The sequence below is a fragment of the Crocuta crocuta genome, unplaced genomic scaffold (assembly GCF_008692635.1).
Source record: "Crocuta crocuta isolate KB4526 unplaced genomic scaffold, BGI_CrCroc_1.0 scaffold167, whole genome shotgun sequence".
In the NCBI taxonomy this organism is placed as follows: Eukaryota; Metazoa; Chordata; class Mammalia; order Carnivora; family Hyaenidae; genus Crocuta; species Crocuta crocuta.
In genome coordinates, this window is record NW_027532406.1 from 12,201,919 (window position 1) to 12,221,597 (window position 19,679).

General features: G+C 41.3%; 1 protein-coding gene across 1 annotated transcript in view; it reads left to right on the forward strand.

Annotated features, from left to right (window-relative positions):
* LOC144243445 (uncharacterized) overlaps positions 1-19,679 on the forward strand; it is a 104,624-nt gene that overhangs the window by 62,791 nt on the left and 22,154 nt on the right. The gene's annotated exons all lie outside the window — the stretch shown is intronic.

Consider the following 19,679-nt stretch of genomic DNA (forward strand, 5'->3'; position numbering starts at 1 on the left):
AACAGAACTTTCTGCAGTAATGAAATTGTTCTATATTTGCACTGTCTAATATGCACCTGTTGAATATGTGAAATGTGTTAGTGTGCCTTAAGGGCTAAGTTTTCAATTTTATTTAATACTAATTAAATTGATATGGCCACATATGGCTCATGGCTACCATGTTGGACTATGGTAAATGGTAGACCTAGAGAGTAAACTTAAAAATAACATGTCATTTTTTAAGATTACCTGTGCCATTTGGACATGTGACCATAAAAGCTATCAGTAGGATATAATCAGAGGTATCAACTGTTCATGCGCTCAGAAACTGACATGATAATAGTGTATGCTATACTCATATAAACATTTTTTGTACTAGTGAAAGCAGATAGATTTAAGTTATATGCAAGCACATAAACATGCACACACTTTAAAGGGAATATTTTGGATAAATGTATTTTAAATCAGATTATCTGGATAATTATTCCAAATTCCTCCTTCTGTTTTGGTTCGCTGAATATGAACATGAGGACTTCTCTGCCTTTGCCCCTCCTCAGTCCATGGTGTACATACTTAACATGGTGGCATGCTTATAGCACTGCCAAGCCCAATTGGGCCTCCAATTCTCAACAAGGCCATGTAAGAAGGTACAACCCACTGTTTGGAATTGACATGTGAGATACAGCCCATTTCCCACCCTGGGTTTAAAAACATTCCTTTAAGGAATATTTGTGTAATCTGGAAAGAGAAATAGCAAATTATATAACATAAAGTAAATATATTCAGAGTTATAGAATTTTAGAGCCAGAGAAGTCTCAAAACATTGTCATATTTTTCTTGAACTTGATTTATTTGCCTATACACAGATGTACCATAATTGTTGCATGTCTTTTGATTACCACCTCCCACCCCCCACCCCATATCCAGTGCTTACCCTTCTCCACCCAGCTGTGTGCCCTGGAAGGCTGGCCTGTGGACTGATCACTGGACTTCCAGTTAAAATTGGCCAGTTGGATGCACCAGCAGATCTGGCAGTCAGATAAGAGTGAAACTGGGGTATTTATTCTCCTGACTCCCTTCCTGTGGGGACAATGTGGACTGTCTGGATCCTAATACTGTGAGTCATAGCTCCTGTCACTTGTTAGGGACCCTCTCCTCACAATTCTCTCTTTCCTTGGAAAGAGCTCCTTCTGAGGACTAAGGATAGTAAGGGGAGTACTGCTGTCGCTGCCCCAGATGCTACACTATTTCTTGTTTCCCCATACCCTGGCCACTTCTCTGAAAAGAGCCTCTTTATCATAAACTCTCCTCATATTTCACAATTTGAGTGTATCATTATTTTCTGCTGGGACTTCGATACATCTATGAAAGAGTATCTGGATGCCCTCTCTCTAGGCCTTTCTTCCTAGAGACCATTGCTACAGGGATAATTGAGGACATTGCTTTTTAAAGCAGTTCTTTAATCTCTCTGCCTTACCAGACATCAACTCAGACCCCTCTAGGCTGAGTCACTCTATTTGTGTGGGTGGGGTTTGTTAAAAAAAAAAATTTAAGAATTTTCTCAAAAGTCCAAGTGCATAGCCCCAAATAAAATAAACAACTGAAAAAAAAAAAAAAAAGACTGTGCATTTAGATGCCTTGGACAGTGACCCACAGCTCAGCCCCTCCTTTCTGGGCAGGATGTGGTCAGAGTACTATACACGGCTAAGAAATTTCCCTTTGGGGCCGTTTTTTCATGTAGTTTGGTGTGGATTAAATCAATTCCAAGTAATACCTAGACGTTGAGGTATTATGTGTACAGTATTAGTTGAGGAGCCTTGGAAGAGTCAAGATAGCATGTTAATTTTCTCCTCTTCCAAACACTGTTAAAAATGGTTCTTGGTTGGACTCCTTTCCTTTATTTTGGTCACAAGCAGTAAAGGGCTTTCTATGGCATGCAGAGACAGATGGAGACCTACCAGGACCCTTGTGTGTCTGGTGTAAAGCATGTAAAAGTGCTAAAAACTCCCTGCCCGGAAATACCTTTCTTTCCAGAAGTTCTGTCACAATTCCAGAAATTCCCATTACAAGTATGTTACCTTAAGGGTATCACAGAGTGATCTGTTTTACTGGGATAAGGCATTGTTTTGTGAGAAAAGGACATTGCACATCAGCTGGTTGATGTCATTGCAGAACAAAATATAACTATTGTCTCCTGGTATCTGTGCAGAGAGAATGGGGAGATAGAGGTCCTGGTTGGGAAGGAGGTAAACAAAGGTGTGAGGCTTACAGAATCACTCAGGAACACAGATCTGTTAGGGAGAACACAGTGAACACAGTAGTGACTTAGTGAGCACAGGGGCCACTGAGGTGCCTGAGTGTGCCTGGGTATGATTAACACTGTCATTGAAGATGAACTCTGCTGAAACATGAAAATATGGTCCATGTAAAGTGTTTGGGTCAAAGCTTAATAATAGATTTCCTTTTCTGCACCATTCATAATGTGGCTGAAAGCTGTCCCAGGCAGGAGATTGTCAAAGGATACCTAAGGATGTATCAGAGCTTGGAGAAGTAGACTGTTACAATAAATCAGGAGCCAAAATGGCAATCATCTGTCAGGCCAACTGTGATTAACTGGTAGTGACTGCCTAAAGTGTTGTAGTTAAGGAGTGTGAGTTGGCATCTAGTTACAATGAATAACAATGACATTGTGGATTACAGTGGGCTTGGAGCATGGGCTTGGACATGGAGGTAAGGGGAGGAGGTACATGTGCCACACATTTGCCAGAGCTACCAAGGTTCTTTTTCTGCTTTATTCCATAATCAAACTGTGATTGCTGGGTTTTGCAGAGCCTTAGGCTTCAGGAATCCCTAGTACCACCTTCCTGGGAGTTTATTGTCACTGGATCAGTTTACAAAAAGTATATGCATGAAACTTTCCATTTTTTCCTATGATTAGGTCTATGATTTGGGTAGATGCCAGTTGATGGTTTGGGGATTTAGGCTGGGGTCTACAGACCAGGAAGGATGGCCTCCAAAAGGAATGACTGGTGAGGAACGAATCTTCATGTGCTTGTTTTCCCATTCCATACCTCTACACGAGGTCAGGACTACAGGAAGCCCCAGGAGTCATCCTTGAGTCCTCTCCTTCCCTCACATACTCCAGCCAATCTATCGGTGAGAGCCGACAGAATATGAGCATGTGCTCATATGACCACTTCTCACCCCCACCACTGCTACTGCAGTCTATCTCTCCTCTGGTCTGCTGGCATAGGTTCAGAGCTGTCTGGGTCCCTGCTTTCACTCTTGTGCTCTTCAGTCTGTTCCCCCCCCCCACACACACACACATTTTAAAAATATGAACCAGGTCATATCATTCTTCTGCTTACCATTGTCCAACAGCTTTCCAGCACACTGGAGTACAATCAGAAGGCCCCACCATGGCCTCAAATATCCACGTGATCTGTGGTCTGGTCCCTGTGATCTGGTTTCTCTGGCCTCATCTCCCCCATTATCTTCCTCTCTCCTCCTCTCCCAGCCATCCTGGCCTACTTTCTGTTCCTCCATCTTGTCAAGCTCATTTCCATCTCTGCCCCTTTGCTGGGTATGTCCTCCGCCTAGATATTTATGTGGCTTTCTCTCTCATTTCTTCAGGTCTCTTTCAAGTCTTACCTCCTTTCTTGAGTCCTTTATCTGAAATGACACCTCCTCTCCAGGTTACTCTCTGTTCTCTAACCTTTATTTCTTCTTCATGGTGCTGCTCATTACTACTGGATACCATGTTAGATCATTATTTATGTATAGATTTTCTTTCCTCCTCCCTGGAATGTAAATCTTTGAGGGAAGGAACTTGTTTATTGTCATAATGCTTAGAAGAATATCTAGAACATAGTAGGTATTCAGGAAATATTTATTAAATGGATGCACGGATTTTGAAAGCAAAGCATCTTGTGCAAATCCATGGCAAGGAATGGTGCCTGAGTGGCAAGACCAACTAACTGGTGGTCTAAGGGCTGATTGGGGCACCTAGTGACAGGGATACAGTCAGAAAGTACAGAGCTTCCTGGGAATCGTGGGTCACTGTCAGAATCCAAGAGAATGACTGTGACAGTCTAGCTGTGACAGTCTAGCTGTGACAGTCTAGCTGTGACAGCTAGATAAGAATTCCTAGCCCAAAGATGTTAACATTGAGACACTTTCTCACGTGGAAAGCTTCTTAAACATTTATGCCTAGAACAGGGACCACAGTGTAGGGTTTGAAGTTGAGCTTAGAAACCTACCTGCTATGAATTAATCCCCAGTCAATTCACAGAATTCTACGCAGTCTGAAGAAAGACTCGTGCCTTCTGTGGTCAGCTCCTAATGCACCAGAGCTGCCACCTCCTTGCAGTTGCTGTCCCCAAAACCAACTATTCAGGGGAGATGTCATTGTGCTGATGATCCCCAAGACACTAGAGACCAATGAGTTCAGTGGCCCACTTACATCTCATGTTGGGGAACTCCACTCAGCAGCAGGGGCCTCTGCACTGGCTGGGAATCCCCACTGCAGCAACAGACTTCGTGGGGTTGAGCTGCAAGCTACTTTTCAGATTTAGCACACAGCCTTGTGAGGAGACAAAGTTGTATTGCCTCTGATGAGAAACAAAGCCACCGATGCTGATGTATTTGGGAAATGGAAAGATTTCCAGAGGTTGGAAGCAAATATCAAAGCTGGAAGTGTGGCTTATACTTTTGTGTGTCCCCATCCCCAACTGTGTTTGTAGGCTTCCAGGATCTATGTAGAAAGAAGTACATTGCTGTGTTTTTGTAGCTCCGCCCATCATTTGAGGGTAAGTAGAAAAGAGGTTTGGCGTGGCTTTCAGAGGAAGTAAGGTGAAGATTCTTCTCTCTCAGCCTAAGTAAACCACTTAGGCCTTTCATGACTCACAAACCACAGACCCCACAGCCAACATGCATCTATTCATTCTTGTCTACGAATATTGATTGAGAGGCTATTGTGTGACTAACACAGTGCTCGGGTTGAGGATATAATGCTACAGTAAGATTAACTCCCTCCCCTCAAAAGTAGACAATCCCATTCTAGTGTGGAACATTTTACAACATGGAAGGCAGCGTAATCTAGTAGCAAGGAATATAAGCTGAGTTTTGCCACTCACTAGGCTGTGTGATTTTATACAAGTCACTTCCTTTCTCTGCATTTCAGTTTTCTCATGTATATTTCCAGGAAATTACCCATGTAATGGGATTTAATAAAATAATGCCTATCCAGTGTTTAGCCCATTAATGTAAGCTATGATTCTGATTCTGATTTTATGATAAGAATTGGTAGACACTGCTGTGGAGGCACATTTATATATCAAAATACCATATTTCTGGACAAATATATTTATGTTCGAGACCAAGACCAGAAAAAAAACTTGAGTAATTAGAGATATCATTTTTTCCCCTTCCTGTCCAAGAGCCTCTCTAACCAAATCTATCTTTCTTTTCCCTTGCTGAGTACCCTGGATCTTTCTCTGATTTTTCTGTCAACACTTCTCTCAGTATATTGGCAGATCAAAAGGAATCCAAGCAAGATATGTATGTCACATTGTCGCTGATTTAGAGCATTGCCCTTCCTGGAGGTGTTCTCGTCTCACACAAAGAATGGCATTATTTCAGGTATCAGTAAAACTGCCTTTTCTGAAAGTAATGAGGGGGTTTGGTATCTGTACAAGAGACCTGGTCTCTTCCTGTACAAAAATGGAATGGTCTCAACAATAGACTCAACACATGGGAACTTGGTTCACAATAGAGATGGCAATACAAACCTACAGAAAAGGGAATAATTACTCTTCAAGTGTTGGAATAATTGGTGGAAAAAGGAAATCCCTACCTCACACTTTAGATACAAGTAAAATCCACATGGAATTAAGATATATGTATGAAAAGGAAATTTTATAACTTTGAGGAGAAAACATAGGAGACTTAAACATAGGGGCTTATGTCTCAAAAGGCATACACCAAAAGGAAAAGTTTTAAAATATGATTATATTAAAATATTACAATTCTATACCAATAAAAACACAATAAACAAAGTTAAAGCATAAGTTTCAAACTTAGGAAAGATATTATAATGCCTATAACCAACCAAGAATTCTTAATAAAAATTTATTTTATTAAAATTTTTTTTAACATTTACTTATTTTTTGAGAGACAGAGATAGAACATGAGCATGGGAGGGGCAGAGAGAGTGGGAGACACAGATTCCAAAGCAGGCTCTAGGCTCTGAGTTGTCAGCACAGTGCCCGACATGGGGCTCAAACTCACGGACTCATGACCTGAGCCAAAGTTGGACTCTTAACCAACTGAGCCACCCAGGTACCCCATAAAAATTTATTTTAAAAGATTCCTATGAATCAATAAGAAAAAAATAATCCAAGAAAAATGGATAAATAATATGAACTGGACCCTCACAGAAAAAGAAACTTAATGTCATTAGTAACAAGGAAAATTCAAATTAAAACCATAGTATGATACTATTTTACACCCCTGAGACTGGCCAAAATGATAATATCTGATAAAACCAGTTTTGATGAGGTTGTGGGGAGACACATCTCACATATTGCTGGTTAGAGTGCGAGTCAGCAAGACTACCCTGGAGAGCACATTAGAAGTGCATAACCTAAGACCCAGAAATTCTACTTGTAAGTATATATCCTAGAAAATCTCTTGCACATGTCTGCAAGAATGATCTTCGCATCATTGTAAAGTCAAAAAGCTGAGACAAATTAAGGCCCATCCATAACAGGATAGATAAGTTGTGAGTTAGTCATATAATGCAATCTTGTATAAAATTAAAATGAAGGAGTTGCAGCTACATGTACCAATATGGATCAATCAATCTCTGAAAGAGAACATTGACATACATATAGCAAACTGTAGAAGGATCTGAATTATATGATACCTTTCAGATAAAAATATACAAATACACCAAACTTTATATCATTCACATTATATATTTATTATATGTTACATTATACTGGATTTCTTATATGTTTACATAAAATATATGTAGCTTATATGTGTTTATTATATATGTACATCTAAATCATATTTTTATTTATTTACTTTTAAAGTTTATGTATTTTGAGAGAGAGAGCAAGCAGTGGAGGGGCAGAGAAGGAGAGAGAATCCCAAGCAGACTCTGCACTGTCAGCACAGAGCCCAAGGCAGGGCTTGAACTCATGAACCACTGAGATCATGACCTGAGCCAAAATCAAGAGTTGGAGCCACCCAGGCACCCCTAACTCACATGTTTTTTTAAAAACACATATATGTTGTTTGTGTAAAAATACATAGAAAGTATCAGAAATGAGCATGGACAGAGCAAATATCAACTGGAAGACAGTTTGGAGATGGGAGAAAGAGAAGGGGGTAGTAGTGGTTTGATGGGGGAAGGCTCCAATAAGATTTGAATGAAATATGATAAGATGCTATTATTAAATCTTGGTTGTTGAAAGATGTTTGTACTTTTCCATATGTTTGGCATTTTAAAATTAAAAAATGATTCCTTTTCTTGATGCGGAGACTGGCCTTCCTATGGTTTTGCCAGTTATCTCTCTGATAAGACAGTGTGTGATGGGAGTCTATTTATTCCCTATAGTACCTCCTGGATTCGTAATACTACCTCATGTTCTCTTCTTTGGGGAAAGGTCTCATCTAGGACAGGGATGCCATGTGTAGGTGTGCAGTCCCTTCACCATACAAAGGTGCTGGCCAAGTGGGGTCTGCAACACAGTCCATGCTCTGCTCCTCAAGCGATGCCCCTAATACAAGACTGCACCCTTGCATGGCTATGTCCAACCAGAATAAGCACCTTTTGCAAATTCAGGTCCCTGAGGAAGAGTCTTTCTTATCTGACTATGTAATAGGCAGAGCCTTTTTCTCTTTGCACAAAGGTACACTCTTAAGGAAAAGCAGACTTCACCTAGGAGACTAAGGCCACACCCAGGGTTTCCCAGCCGTATAGGGGTAGGCATTCACCCAGTCTTTGAGAAGACAGTTGAAAACATGCTTTTCCTGTGCAGGACAGCCAGAGAGAGGCTGGAGGGGGATCCAACTCATTGACCAGTTTTTCAACATGCTTTAAGTCCACAGCTCATGGGAGCCAACCAGGTCTTGCAGACCCACCTCCTCCTAACCAAGAAGCACCCACATGAAGATCACTTGGCCAATTCTTTTATAAATTTGTGGGCATTTTGTGATAACTTTAAATGGGAAGGTGTGATTCTTGTGCAATGAATTAGACCTTCACTTGGAAGGCAAACTTAGGTGTCAGCATCTATTCGAGGTGAATTGTTCTGATTTAATTTATTTTACCTGGTGTGTTTACTTAATATTTGCTTTCTAGCTATTGAGTACAAAATAAACAGGCATTTATATTCTAAGGTCCAAAAGCTGCAACAAATCCTTTAAAAAATTTGTATTGATACTGCTTTGAAGATGATAGTTATTGGATTGATACATTATAGTTGAATCCTTCTGTCTATATACAGATACAGCTATAACTTAAAGTCAAAGTAGTCCAAACTTTATGAAGTATAAGATTCATCACTGGCCCATTTTTCCTTTCAACTAATCATCCAAGACACATCTGTTGAGTGCCCACTATGTGCTAGGTACTAAGGATAGAAGATTGAATAATAAATTGTTTCTTTTCTCAAGGAAGCCAGATATTCGAAGAATTATACTTCAGTGTTTTAAGAGCAGTAAGAGAAGGGAGCCCAGGAGACTGGGATGTCTAACTCAGCAGCTGGTTGAGGGCATGTGTTTGTGTATTGCAGACTTCCTGGTGGAGGTGATATCTGAGCTAGATTAGTCTGCAGTGGGGAAGGGCATTCAGGGAGAGGAGGCAGCATGATCAAAGGCATTATATATGACATCTGCTGGGGGTTTTTTGTTCACCCAGATGCCATTTTGTTTTCCTGATCACCCTTTGGGCCTTAGAGCAGTCTTGGTGGAGCTGTCAATCAAGGGACCCTGAGATGTGAGCCCTAGGCAGTTGAGCCATGCTAGGCCCATGGAATTCTCTTATCCAGGAATCTGACTCTTTAGCCCAGTTATTGCAGCGGAGGAAAATGGTTGTTGCAGAGGCCTGAAAAGAATGTTCATAGTTACTACCTAGATCCCAGACTCGTTCTTGTTCTCAGATTTTTCCGTGCTTGATTCTTTAGTTTTTCCTTCAATTCTGTGAGCCATCTCATATCCTTACAGTAAAATCTGTTTTACTTGTTATCAAGAATCAGAGTCTGTTGGTTACAACTGAAAAACCCTAACTGATACTAGAAAAAAAAAAATCAATGGTGGAAGTTATTAATGGCAGTCTGAGAAGTCTAATTATCAGGCAGAACTCCTTTAGGAACTTTTCCAGACCCTTCAGAGATGGGAAGGATAGGAAGGGAGGAAGGGAGGAAGGGAGGAAGGAAGGAAGGAAGGAAGGCAGGAAGGCAGGCAGGCGAATGGAAGAAAGAATTTTCTGTCATGCCATGACCAAGCACCCTCCCACACGGTGTGATGGGAAGATACATTCCTGAGGATGGCTAGGTTTGCAGGGTGGACCCCATCGGCATCATTTAAACTCCTGCCCCTGGCCAGCATTGGTCTCTCCCTCCCTGGAGTGGCTGTTACATACAACATGCAGGAGAAAAGGACAGTTTGATGCTGCTTCACACAGAACCCAGCTGGAATCTGCCAGAGACTGCTCTGCATCTGGAGACAATTTACCTGTTGGCCGTCAGGGCAAAAATGAGGATGACAATGAGCCAAGGATATCAGATTTTGAGACTGCTGCTGTCTGAGTTTCTTAGCTTCTAGTCCACAAGCCCAAAGTCTATATTAAAGTGGAAACAATTAAAAGCTCTGGCTTTTTCATTGTATTATAATTGCAGCAACATCTCTGGTACAAATTATAACTCACTTACTATTCTAAGCAGTTAGTATCTGGACTGCCACCAAGGAAATCCTTTTTAGGTTACAGAGTGGTATCACTGGATACCCTCAGAAATCTGAAGACTCATAAGGAAGAGGGTTTACTCAAGGCAGGAACAGGGGAAGGTTTTACTTTTCATAGATGAGGCATCTTACTGAAAATACTTGGGCTCTGACACCCCCTGGAATATTATTGATAATTAGAAGACTTTATTTGTTATCTTCATTATTGAGTATATTGTTGTTATCAGAATTTATCTGCAAAATGATCATGGGAGTTTAGTCTGTAGGGAAGTACCTTATGAATTTATGTGAATTGTTTTTACTTAAATTAATTTTTTTTCTTTCTTTACCATTTCTCTGTTGGAGGCAGCCAATAGAGGATTTCCTTTGGCAGATATATAGGAAGTAGTGTCTGAGACAAAGCAATCAATCATAAATTCTGTAGCAGCTCTGGAATAATCAGGATTTTATCTCTTATGATGAGTACTGATTCAAGAATCAGTCTCTCAAGTATCTCAGGTTGCCTCTAGTATCAGTCACAGATTTTTCCAGTGACAAAAATCCAGACTTGAACTGGCTTAAGCACAATGGAGAATTTACTCTGGCCATTGAAAACTAAGATGCTGATTTGGCTTTGACTTGATTTGGAGTTGAAGTTTCTCTATTCTTGATCCTATCCTTTCCTATGTCCAGGTTCCACGTCGTACCCCCAGAAACTCCAGGTTTATCCCAACACAAGTCCAAACTCATCAGAGAAGAACAATTGGTTGTCTGAGGGGTTTTTTTTTTTTTTTTTTTTGGTCAAATCCTTGAAATTCACCATATTGGACCAGTTTAGGTCACATGCACACTCCTGAATGGATCTCTGTAACCATCAGAGGGCCATGATCCCATTGGCTTAAACATAAGTTATAGGTAGAGTCTCACAGCCTGTTGGCCTGAGTCAGGGAGGATGGATCACCACAAGCAAACCCCAAGTAAACAATCCCAACAAATCAGTGCCTTTGCAGGAAGACAGGGGAATAGTTGCTGGAGTGGAAAATTGCACATGTCCCTCACACCTCTTTAGTGGGGGCATCTCTAAATGTAGTCCCCAAAGATGGCAGAGAGAGTGGGGCCTCTACCCTGAAGTGCTTCCCTCATTTCTTTCAGTTAACTCCCAAAATTCCTAAATTCTTCCAGACCCAGAAATCTATGGAGAGCAGCCACAGCCATGATCCTGTTTTGAGGGGGTGATGGAGAATGAACTAATGCATAATCAGAAGGTTATCCTAAAAGATAAGATCTAGTTACTTGCAAATCTTCCCAGAGCATATGAAACAGAGTTTAAATATTTATTTTATCTGAAGGAATTTTGAGAGATATAGCTAGGCAATCTATTGCTTTTAAATAGGCTCCTCCCTGAAAATACTAACAAGATTCCCATTGACCAAAGACCTACTCTATGCCAGACTCAGTTCTAGATGCTTGTTTAATTATTTTCCACAGCAGCTCTCCGGGGAAAATATCATCTCTATTACAATCCAGATGAAGAAACTGTAGGTCAGAGAGCTTAAGTAAGTTTCTGGGCCCCAGCTAGGATTTAAGTCCCCTCCTCCCCCCCAATTCAACCCCAGAGCCCCAGATATTGCCCATCCTCTGTGAAATTACACATGACTGAGAAAATCCATCTCCTTTCCCTAACTGAGCAATAGGGATGAGAAAATCTCTCTGTGGTGTTAGGATGCATTTTAATACTTTTTGTAGTAGGAAAGGGGAGATTAGTACTAAACGATTCTGGAGCATCAGCTGGATTTAGGCCACTGGGAGTGGAGGGAAAAATGCTTTGTAGTCTACTTAACAATGAGTTTTGAGTAGAGGAGAATGTGATTTCCCAGACCTCTTATGAGATTCAGTTCATGCACCAGGCTGTGCACAAACTGCAATCAGTGCCGACATGAGTGCGGGAGGTCAGCATTAGCAGACACCACGTGGCTCTCCACCTAGCAGCTACTCCCAAGCACTAATGAAATGATGCATCAAAAAGCTGCCCTGACTCACTACTGGAGTCTGTCCACACCAGCCTCTGCCACCCCCGCTCCACAGAGACCACATTTACTAAGATCACTGAAGATCCTCTTGCTCCTAAACCCACGCGGAAATTCTTCTCTGTGAGTCTTTCTGGTCTCTGTGCTGCTTGATCCAATGGGCCACTTCTATGCTCTAAATCCTCTCAAACAAGCAATAGCATCATTGCTGGGCTGTCTTCTCTTCCAGGTCATTTCTAAGGCATTTCTCATAATTGGCAGGAGATCCTTCATATTCTGTCTGGGGTTGATGACCGTGTTAATGACAGATCAGGACCCTGAGCAGTTCCACTTGTTTCTGTGTGTTCAGTTTGCAGAAATTCCACCCAACAAGTTCAAATCTCGAGATTTTTATAAATGACCTCACTTTTGCCTAAAGGTCACCCAACAAGGGCACTTGATACACAAATCTATGATCCTCTGTCCCATTGTAAACCTGCTATAGAAACTTTCATATTTTGAACTTTTGTGTACAGATTTTTGTCATCCAGTTAAGACAAGCACAGTACATCTTTCTTCATTTAAATGGAATTTAATAAGGAGTAGGGAAACAGGTGCTGGAGGACTAAAATATATATAAAGGGAATACTGAGGCATCCCAGAAGTCTTCGCTACAGAAAGTAGGTAAGGGAACAGAGGGAAGAGGCTGGGGTGATTAGGAATCCAGAACCTTGGAGAAAGGGATACACAGAGAGCTAAGGCCTATGCCACTGAGGAGGGGCCCTGGCCAACTGGTATGGGGAACTCTGAGGAAGGTCTAGTAGCCCTGGAAGAACTCTGGGAACTGGGACCAATAGCTACTGCCAAGATAAAGGCCATGGAATAGAAACAATATAAACAAAAACCAAATCAGGAATGAGCAAGTCCCTTTTCCCTTCCTTTCCAGTCTCTTTATTTTGCCTCTGGGAGCACCTAAAAAGATCAGCAAGCAAAAGTGAAATAGGTTTGCTGAATTCCCAGCCCCAGCATTACAAAGCAGAGCACGGAAGAGTGGATTGCAGCTAAGAGACAAGAGCTTAATAAACACACACCTCTGACCCATTCACTCTCACTACTGTCTTTGAACTTTCTGTAAAGAGCATTATTTGCCCAGAATTTCCATTCCCCAACTCTACTGAGTCAGTAGCCCTAATTATACCAAAAAAAAAAAAAAAAAAAAATTACAAGGGTCTCTTTGCTCCATGAGATCTTCCTGGATTGATCACAGGAAAAAGGAGGGTGGTTCTTGCCCATCATACTGCATACACTGCTCGCCTGCCATGCCTGCTAACATCTACAGTGATGAAAATCCATCTTCTCAAGATGCTTTTCTTTTGTGATTTAAGTGTGTCCTGTGCATTTGGTGTACTGGGAATCACTGAATAGTCACCTCCCAGCTGTGTGCAAACAAATGCTCAGTTTCCTTTGTGGGAACACTTATGTTTCTTTGACAAGTTTCCATTCCCTCTTGGGAGAGAGGATACTCTATTTCATCCAAACTGTGAAATTAGGTTGGATCCTAAAAATTTAAAGTCACTTATGGTTTAGAATAGTCTCATTTCAAATGAATATTTAGCCCAAATCAGGTGCTGTGACACTTAGCCACTGTCTAATTTAAAACATCAACTTCATGGTTTCTGTCTGTTTTTCAAGGAGTTTTCTTCCCTCCCCCTGGAACCTTGAGCTTGCCTCTGCACCTCCATTGCATGGAGGGGAGGAAGAACTCCTGCAGGTGAGGGTACATGAGTGGAAAGAAAATTGATAAGCTGAGATGGAATCAAACACTTTCGAGCAGAGCCCAGCCACTGGTTTCTTGCTCGTCTGCTGTCAGGTACTGGTGATGCCAGCCATCTTGATAGGTGGCTCTCTTGGCCTGAATAGTACCTGGTCTGCTTTCTCATGGGGCATGTTGGATGGTACTCTCTAGACTGAACATGTCAAGCGCCATTGGATTGTACTGCTTCTTCATCTTAATCCTTGGAGAGCAGTCTCCTGGGGTCCCACCACGTTCTTCCTTCCAACAGCGGAAGTGTCTGGGGCATGTGACTATCTAGCCTCTGCTACTCTGTCATCCTGAGCCAGTCTCAGGCATTCTACTCTTGAGCTCATTTGTCATCCTTCCCCTGCTATCCTTTGTTACCACAAGGGGCTGATCCTATAGGTTATATTGTCCAGGCTCCCAGGTCAACTGGGTTTTGTCTAGAATCAGCAAATAGGAGGTTTGGCAAGGGATTGTAGGTGGCATTGCTGGCAGCGTGGGGTGTCTTCTGTAGCTTTAGCACCCACTGGATGGGTCCTCTATGGTCTTTGGCCCTCGTATCCCAGTAATACTACCTCCATCCTTTGTCTCTCCATTCTAGAGCTAGTATTTATTCCTACTTTTGCTAATTTCTGGGTTGTCTCATCATTCTCTGTTTGATTCTTGGCTCCTTCATCACCTGTATAACTAATTACTTGCCCCAAATTTCTCTGTAATACATACTTAAGTGGAATCTATTTTTCTGTTTCCCAAGGCCCAGCCTGGCCTAGATCAATGAGAACCGTAGGTACACTTTCTATACCTACCTTGCCTCTGTGAACAGTGCAAGGGTGATCTGTGCCAACTCTCACTCATTATGCTGCCTTGCCAGGATAGGTTGGCAGATACTGCCACCCAGGAAACTGCAGATGAGTAACTGGTTCCAGTCCCTCTACTTTGAAAACCACCTAAAATACAGTGGAGAAATGTCCAGAAATTGCAGCTTCCCATCCCACTACTTGATGTGCTAGTAGGGCAAGGACAGAGTGCTGGAAGCTCCCCAAATGTCCTCCTTAAACTCTCTTTCCCTCCGAAAGTGCTCTTCTCTTCCAGGCACAAGAGCTGCCAAACCAGTTTTGTCTTGTTCATACCTTGGTGGGGATTAGGTGGATTTGACCCTGGGACCTCTGTCTTCAGTAACTTCTGTAACTTCTGCTTGGCCAGTGGGTGAGGGGCCAACAGGCTAGTCAGGTAACTGGGGGGAGCAAGAAGGAGTCTCAAAGAATATTTCTCATTTTATGTCATATATGTCCCTCTATAAGATATGCCTCTGGCCTAACATTTTAAAGATAATCTTAGAAAACTGTAAGATCTGGAGTAAATCCTAGGATGCCACTGTGTTGGATTAAATTAAATGAATATCAAAGGAAATCTTGTAAAAGCAGAAGACATAGCAAAAGAGAAGCTGGCATTCTTGCAGGAATATGGGCCTACAGAAAGAAAAGAAGAACGATCTCTCCCTGAATGATATTGTATTCCTGGATACTCTATGGTGATTCATTCTTTTTTTTTTTTTACCCTCTAATCACCAAAAGATACATTGAAAAACAGGATGGCTCCATAGAGTTTCACATGGAAGTGGTTCAAAGTAAAACAAAACAAAAGCCCCACTAAACTAAAACAAACAAAGCCCATTTGTTCTAATTCTGTATGTCATGTGAAACACAATGGATTAAAAACTGTAACAGGCACACTTATTAAGTCTAGAACTTGCCACAACCCCTTTAGTTTTATTTTTATTGTCTGAAATTCTCCAACGATTCAATGTCACTTTTTCTCTTTGGGATCATTAATTTTCAAGGTTAGATATAGATCAATAGTCATAGTTTGAAATTGGCATCTTTGGAGGAGAAATATGTTGTGCCACTGTACATAGATTGGATGGTGCCTCAGTTAAGAAAATGGTGTACTCTTTCATGATTGTGTTCATCGATAGTACCCTGAGCATTATTTTCTTCTGTTGTGAAGATTCTGACAGTCTCTTATAGTATCTTATCTATCACTGAGTTTTCTTTCCTCTCCTTTCATATTGGGTCTCTGGAGTGGAACTTTATTTAAAAGGCCCTGACACGAGAAAGAATGGCCATGACCAGGCCATTCTCCTTTAACACCAAGGGAAGTATCCAAGCGGTCAGACACCCAAGTCAAAGACTCAGTCTACTGCCTGTGCAGCCAGGTTGTGGCTTTCAAAGTAATCAATCTCATTTGGGGGACTTTATGACAATGGATATTTTGATGTTACAAAACCCTGGACAAAGTTGGCAATCACTTCCCTGAGGAAGGCTATTTTGGCTCAAAAGGAGGCAGCCCTCAGAGGCACTCATCTGGGAGGCAGAAATTCACCTTATTTATTTGTCCTTTCAACAAATATTTATTAAGTACCAATAATTTTCCAGGTGCTATAGATACAGCAATAAACAAAACTGATAAAAATCTCTGCCCTAATGGAAATTATATTATTATATTTGTGTGTGTGTGTGTGTGTGTGTGTGTGTGAGAGAGAGAGAGAGAGAGAATAAAAAAATTAACCAGGGCATTATGTATCTATTTGTCTGTCTGCCCTCTTTTAGGTGGTGATAAATATTATGAAGAAAGTATAGCAGGAAAAGTTGTGCCAAGGCATATGTATAGGAGGAGAGTTGCCATTTTAAACCTAGAGGCCAGGGAAGGCATTTCTGGCAAGGTGATGTTTGATCAGATACCTGAAGGAGGGACAGGAATAACCCATGCAGATATCTGGGAACAGAAAATGCCAAGTCTCTGGGACAAAAAGCATGCTTGATGGATGAGTAAAATGGCCAGTGTGGCTTGAGCCAAATGACTGGGGGAAGTGGTAGGAACTGAGGTCAGAGAGGTAGCAGGGACCAGATTGTCCAGAGCAAAAACTCATACTCAGGGTCTACTAGACATTGTTTTTTAAGGTAATAAATTCATGTATTCACATATCACAAATTTGGACTTAATTTTTGTTCACTGTGTTTCAATATGGTTGTTTCTTTTTTAACTCCCTGTCTTTTATGCACTTAAAAATGTTATTTTTTTAATTAAAAAAAATTTTAATGTTTTTTATTTATTTCTGAGAGAGAGAGAGACAGCATGAGCAGGGAAGGGTCAGAGAGAGGGAGACACAGAATCTGAAGCAGGCTCCAGGCTCTGAGCTAGCTGTCAGCACAGAGCCCGACGCGGGACTCGAACCCACGAACCGTGAGATCATGACCTGGGCCGAAGTCGGACGCTTAACTGACTGAGCCACCCAGGCGCCCCAAAAATGTTATTTTGAGAAGGAATCTATGGAATTCAACTGTGTGCCAAAGAGATTCACATCACAAAGAAGGCTAAGAATTTCGAATGCTACTGCTTTTCCTCTGAGAGATATAATTAATGATCACTCTGGCACCATGTTGAGTGTAGACTAAAGGATGGGCAAGGGTGGTGGCAGGAGATAAGTTAGGAAGCTATGACAGTGATTCAGGCAAGACATGATGGCAGCTTGAACCAGAGTAGTAGCAGTGGAGGTATTGTGGAAGGGCCAAATCCTAGAGAGATTTTAAAGGTCAACAGGATTTGCTGATGGATTGGATATGAGCTTAGAGGGAAAAGAGTCAAAGATGACCATGAGATTTTAGTCCTGAGCAACTGGAAGGATGATGTTGCTTTCCTCTGAGGTAGGGAGTATGCAGGGAAGCTGGGGAGGAGGGATGGGAAGATAAGATTTAGTTTTTGGACATCTTATGTTTGACATATCCAGGTGGAAATGTCATATAGGCAGCTATAGGTATAAGTCCAGAAATGTGGGGGGTAGACCAGGCTCAAAATGCAAAGTCAGGAATTGTGTCTATACCTGGAGTTAAACCTGTGTAACCAGATGAGATTTTTTTATCTTGCAATGTGGTACACATGGAAAAGAAATGAGTTTTGATGGCTGTTACCTGGGGGTGACCTACTGTTTAGAATTTGCAAAGAGGAGAGGAATCAGCCAGGGAGAGAAGCCAGTGATTTAAGAGGAGATTAGGAAGGTTTGATGTCCCTAAACCCAAGGGAAGAAAATGTCAAAGAGAAGTGACTACCTGTTACCTGCTGCTGATAGGTCAAGCAATATGAGGCCCAAGTTGACCAGGGATTTAGCAACTTGAAAGTCAGTGGTAACCTAGAAAAGAGTTTTAGCCAAATGACTGGAATGAAAGTCCTATTGGAATAGGTTCAAGAAAGAATAAGGAAAGGAAGTTTGGGACAATGGGAAGAGGAAACTCTTTTCTGATATTTCCTTCAAAGGGAAACAGAAAATTTAGGTGATAGCTGGAGGGGGTATGATAATCCAACAATTTTTTCTTAAGATGGGAGAAATTTCAGCATATTTGAACACTGATAGAAATGATTTTAAAAAGAGGTCACACAGATTACTCAGGTGAGATGGAGGCCATCATTAAGCAATGTTTTGGAGTAGACAAGATCGGTAACAACTAGAGGGAGAACAGAGGGCTTGACCTTAAACATTGACCTGCGGTGTTCACCCATAGTAACAGGCAGAAGGCAGATATTAAGAGCAGAGTATTATGGGGAGAAGTGGCAGTGAAACATGGAATTTCTCTTTTGATTTCCATTATTTTCTTTATGATAAATAAGAAGCGTGGTAATCAACTAAAAATGAGAATGGATAGGGAGAAGAGGTTGGAGATTTGAAAAGAGAGGAAAAGTACTGACTAGTTGTCCAGCGTGGTGGGAAAGTGGATGGAACAGCAAAATGCTGGAGGTAGGAGTACTAAGAAGTATTCGGGACTCTTGCTATTGGTGGGTAAGCGTTTCAAGTGACTCTATTCAAAATGTATTTTTCTTCAGTCATATTCAACACTTTGGATACAGACCTAAGTAGGTAGAGAGAGTCAATCAAGATTGGGTTTTGTCCATTAAGTTGAAGGGGAGGACGGAGCAAGAGAACTGAGGGCAAACCCAAGGGAATAACTGATTAACTATGGAATTTTAAGTAAAGGAATGAGGCCTTGAAGGTGGTGTGGACGGTAAAAAGGTGGTGGAACCCAATAGATTGTAGATTCTAGTGCCGTGGAACAATTTTCAGAGCCAAGGCACTGGAGGGAGAGAGATGGAAAGATAGGAGATGGACAGAGAACAGGATAGCTAGAATAGGATTATGGGAATGATGTGGCTTTTGGTAAGGACTCAGTTAAAGTATGACCTTGAGGAAGAAAAGCTGAGTTAGGGTGGAGAGGAAGGTCTCAGAGGGAAGGAGATTAAGGAACCAAGAGTCCAGCCTCTTAGAAAGATTATCTACTTGGATATTTAAATCACTAAGAATTAGTTAAGGAGTAATGTTGACAATGATAGTAAGTCTGAGAATCAAATCTTTATGAGATAGGAAGGGTGGCAACCATGAATTTTTAGATGTCTGCAACAAGAAGAAGACTATGAGCCGTTATCTAATTGTATATGATTCAAAGCTGGGGTCTAGGATAGTGATCTTCCATTTGCCAAGGTCAAGGCAATGACAATGGTCTTTTTAACACAAACTCCTCAACTCTATCTATGGGAGCTCTCTTCATTGAGTAGGTAGGTGGAGAAAGCATATAATTACCCCTGTCTTTTTTTTAAGGCAGATTTTATATATTTTTTTGTTTTAATTTTGTTTGTTCACCTACTTTTTTCATCATTCACTAGGGTGGCAGACATCTTTGTGAGAGATAGTGAGGGATGACCTAACTTTTATCCATAACTGCCTTCTACCTAGTCAACTTCTAGCTAGTGGTGGCAATGTGACACTATTCTGGCCAATGAAATACAAGCAGAAGTAATTCAGTGAGGTTTCTGAGAAAGTTTTTTCTTTCCTGAGAAAAAGAGACAGACTCAGTAGTCATTTCCCTTTTACTCTTTGCCCTTGTTTTTTGTTTTCCTTT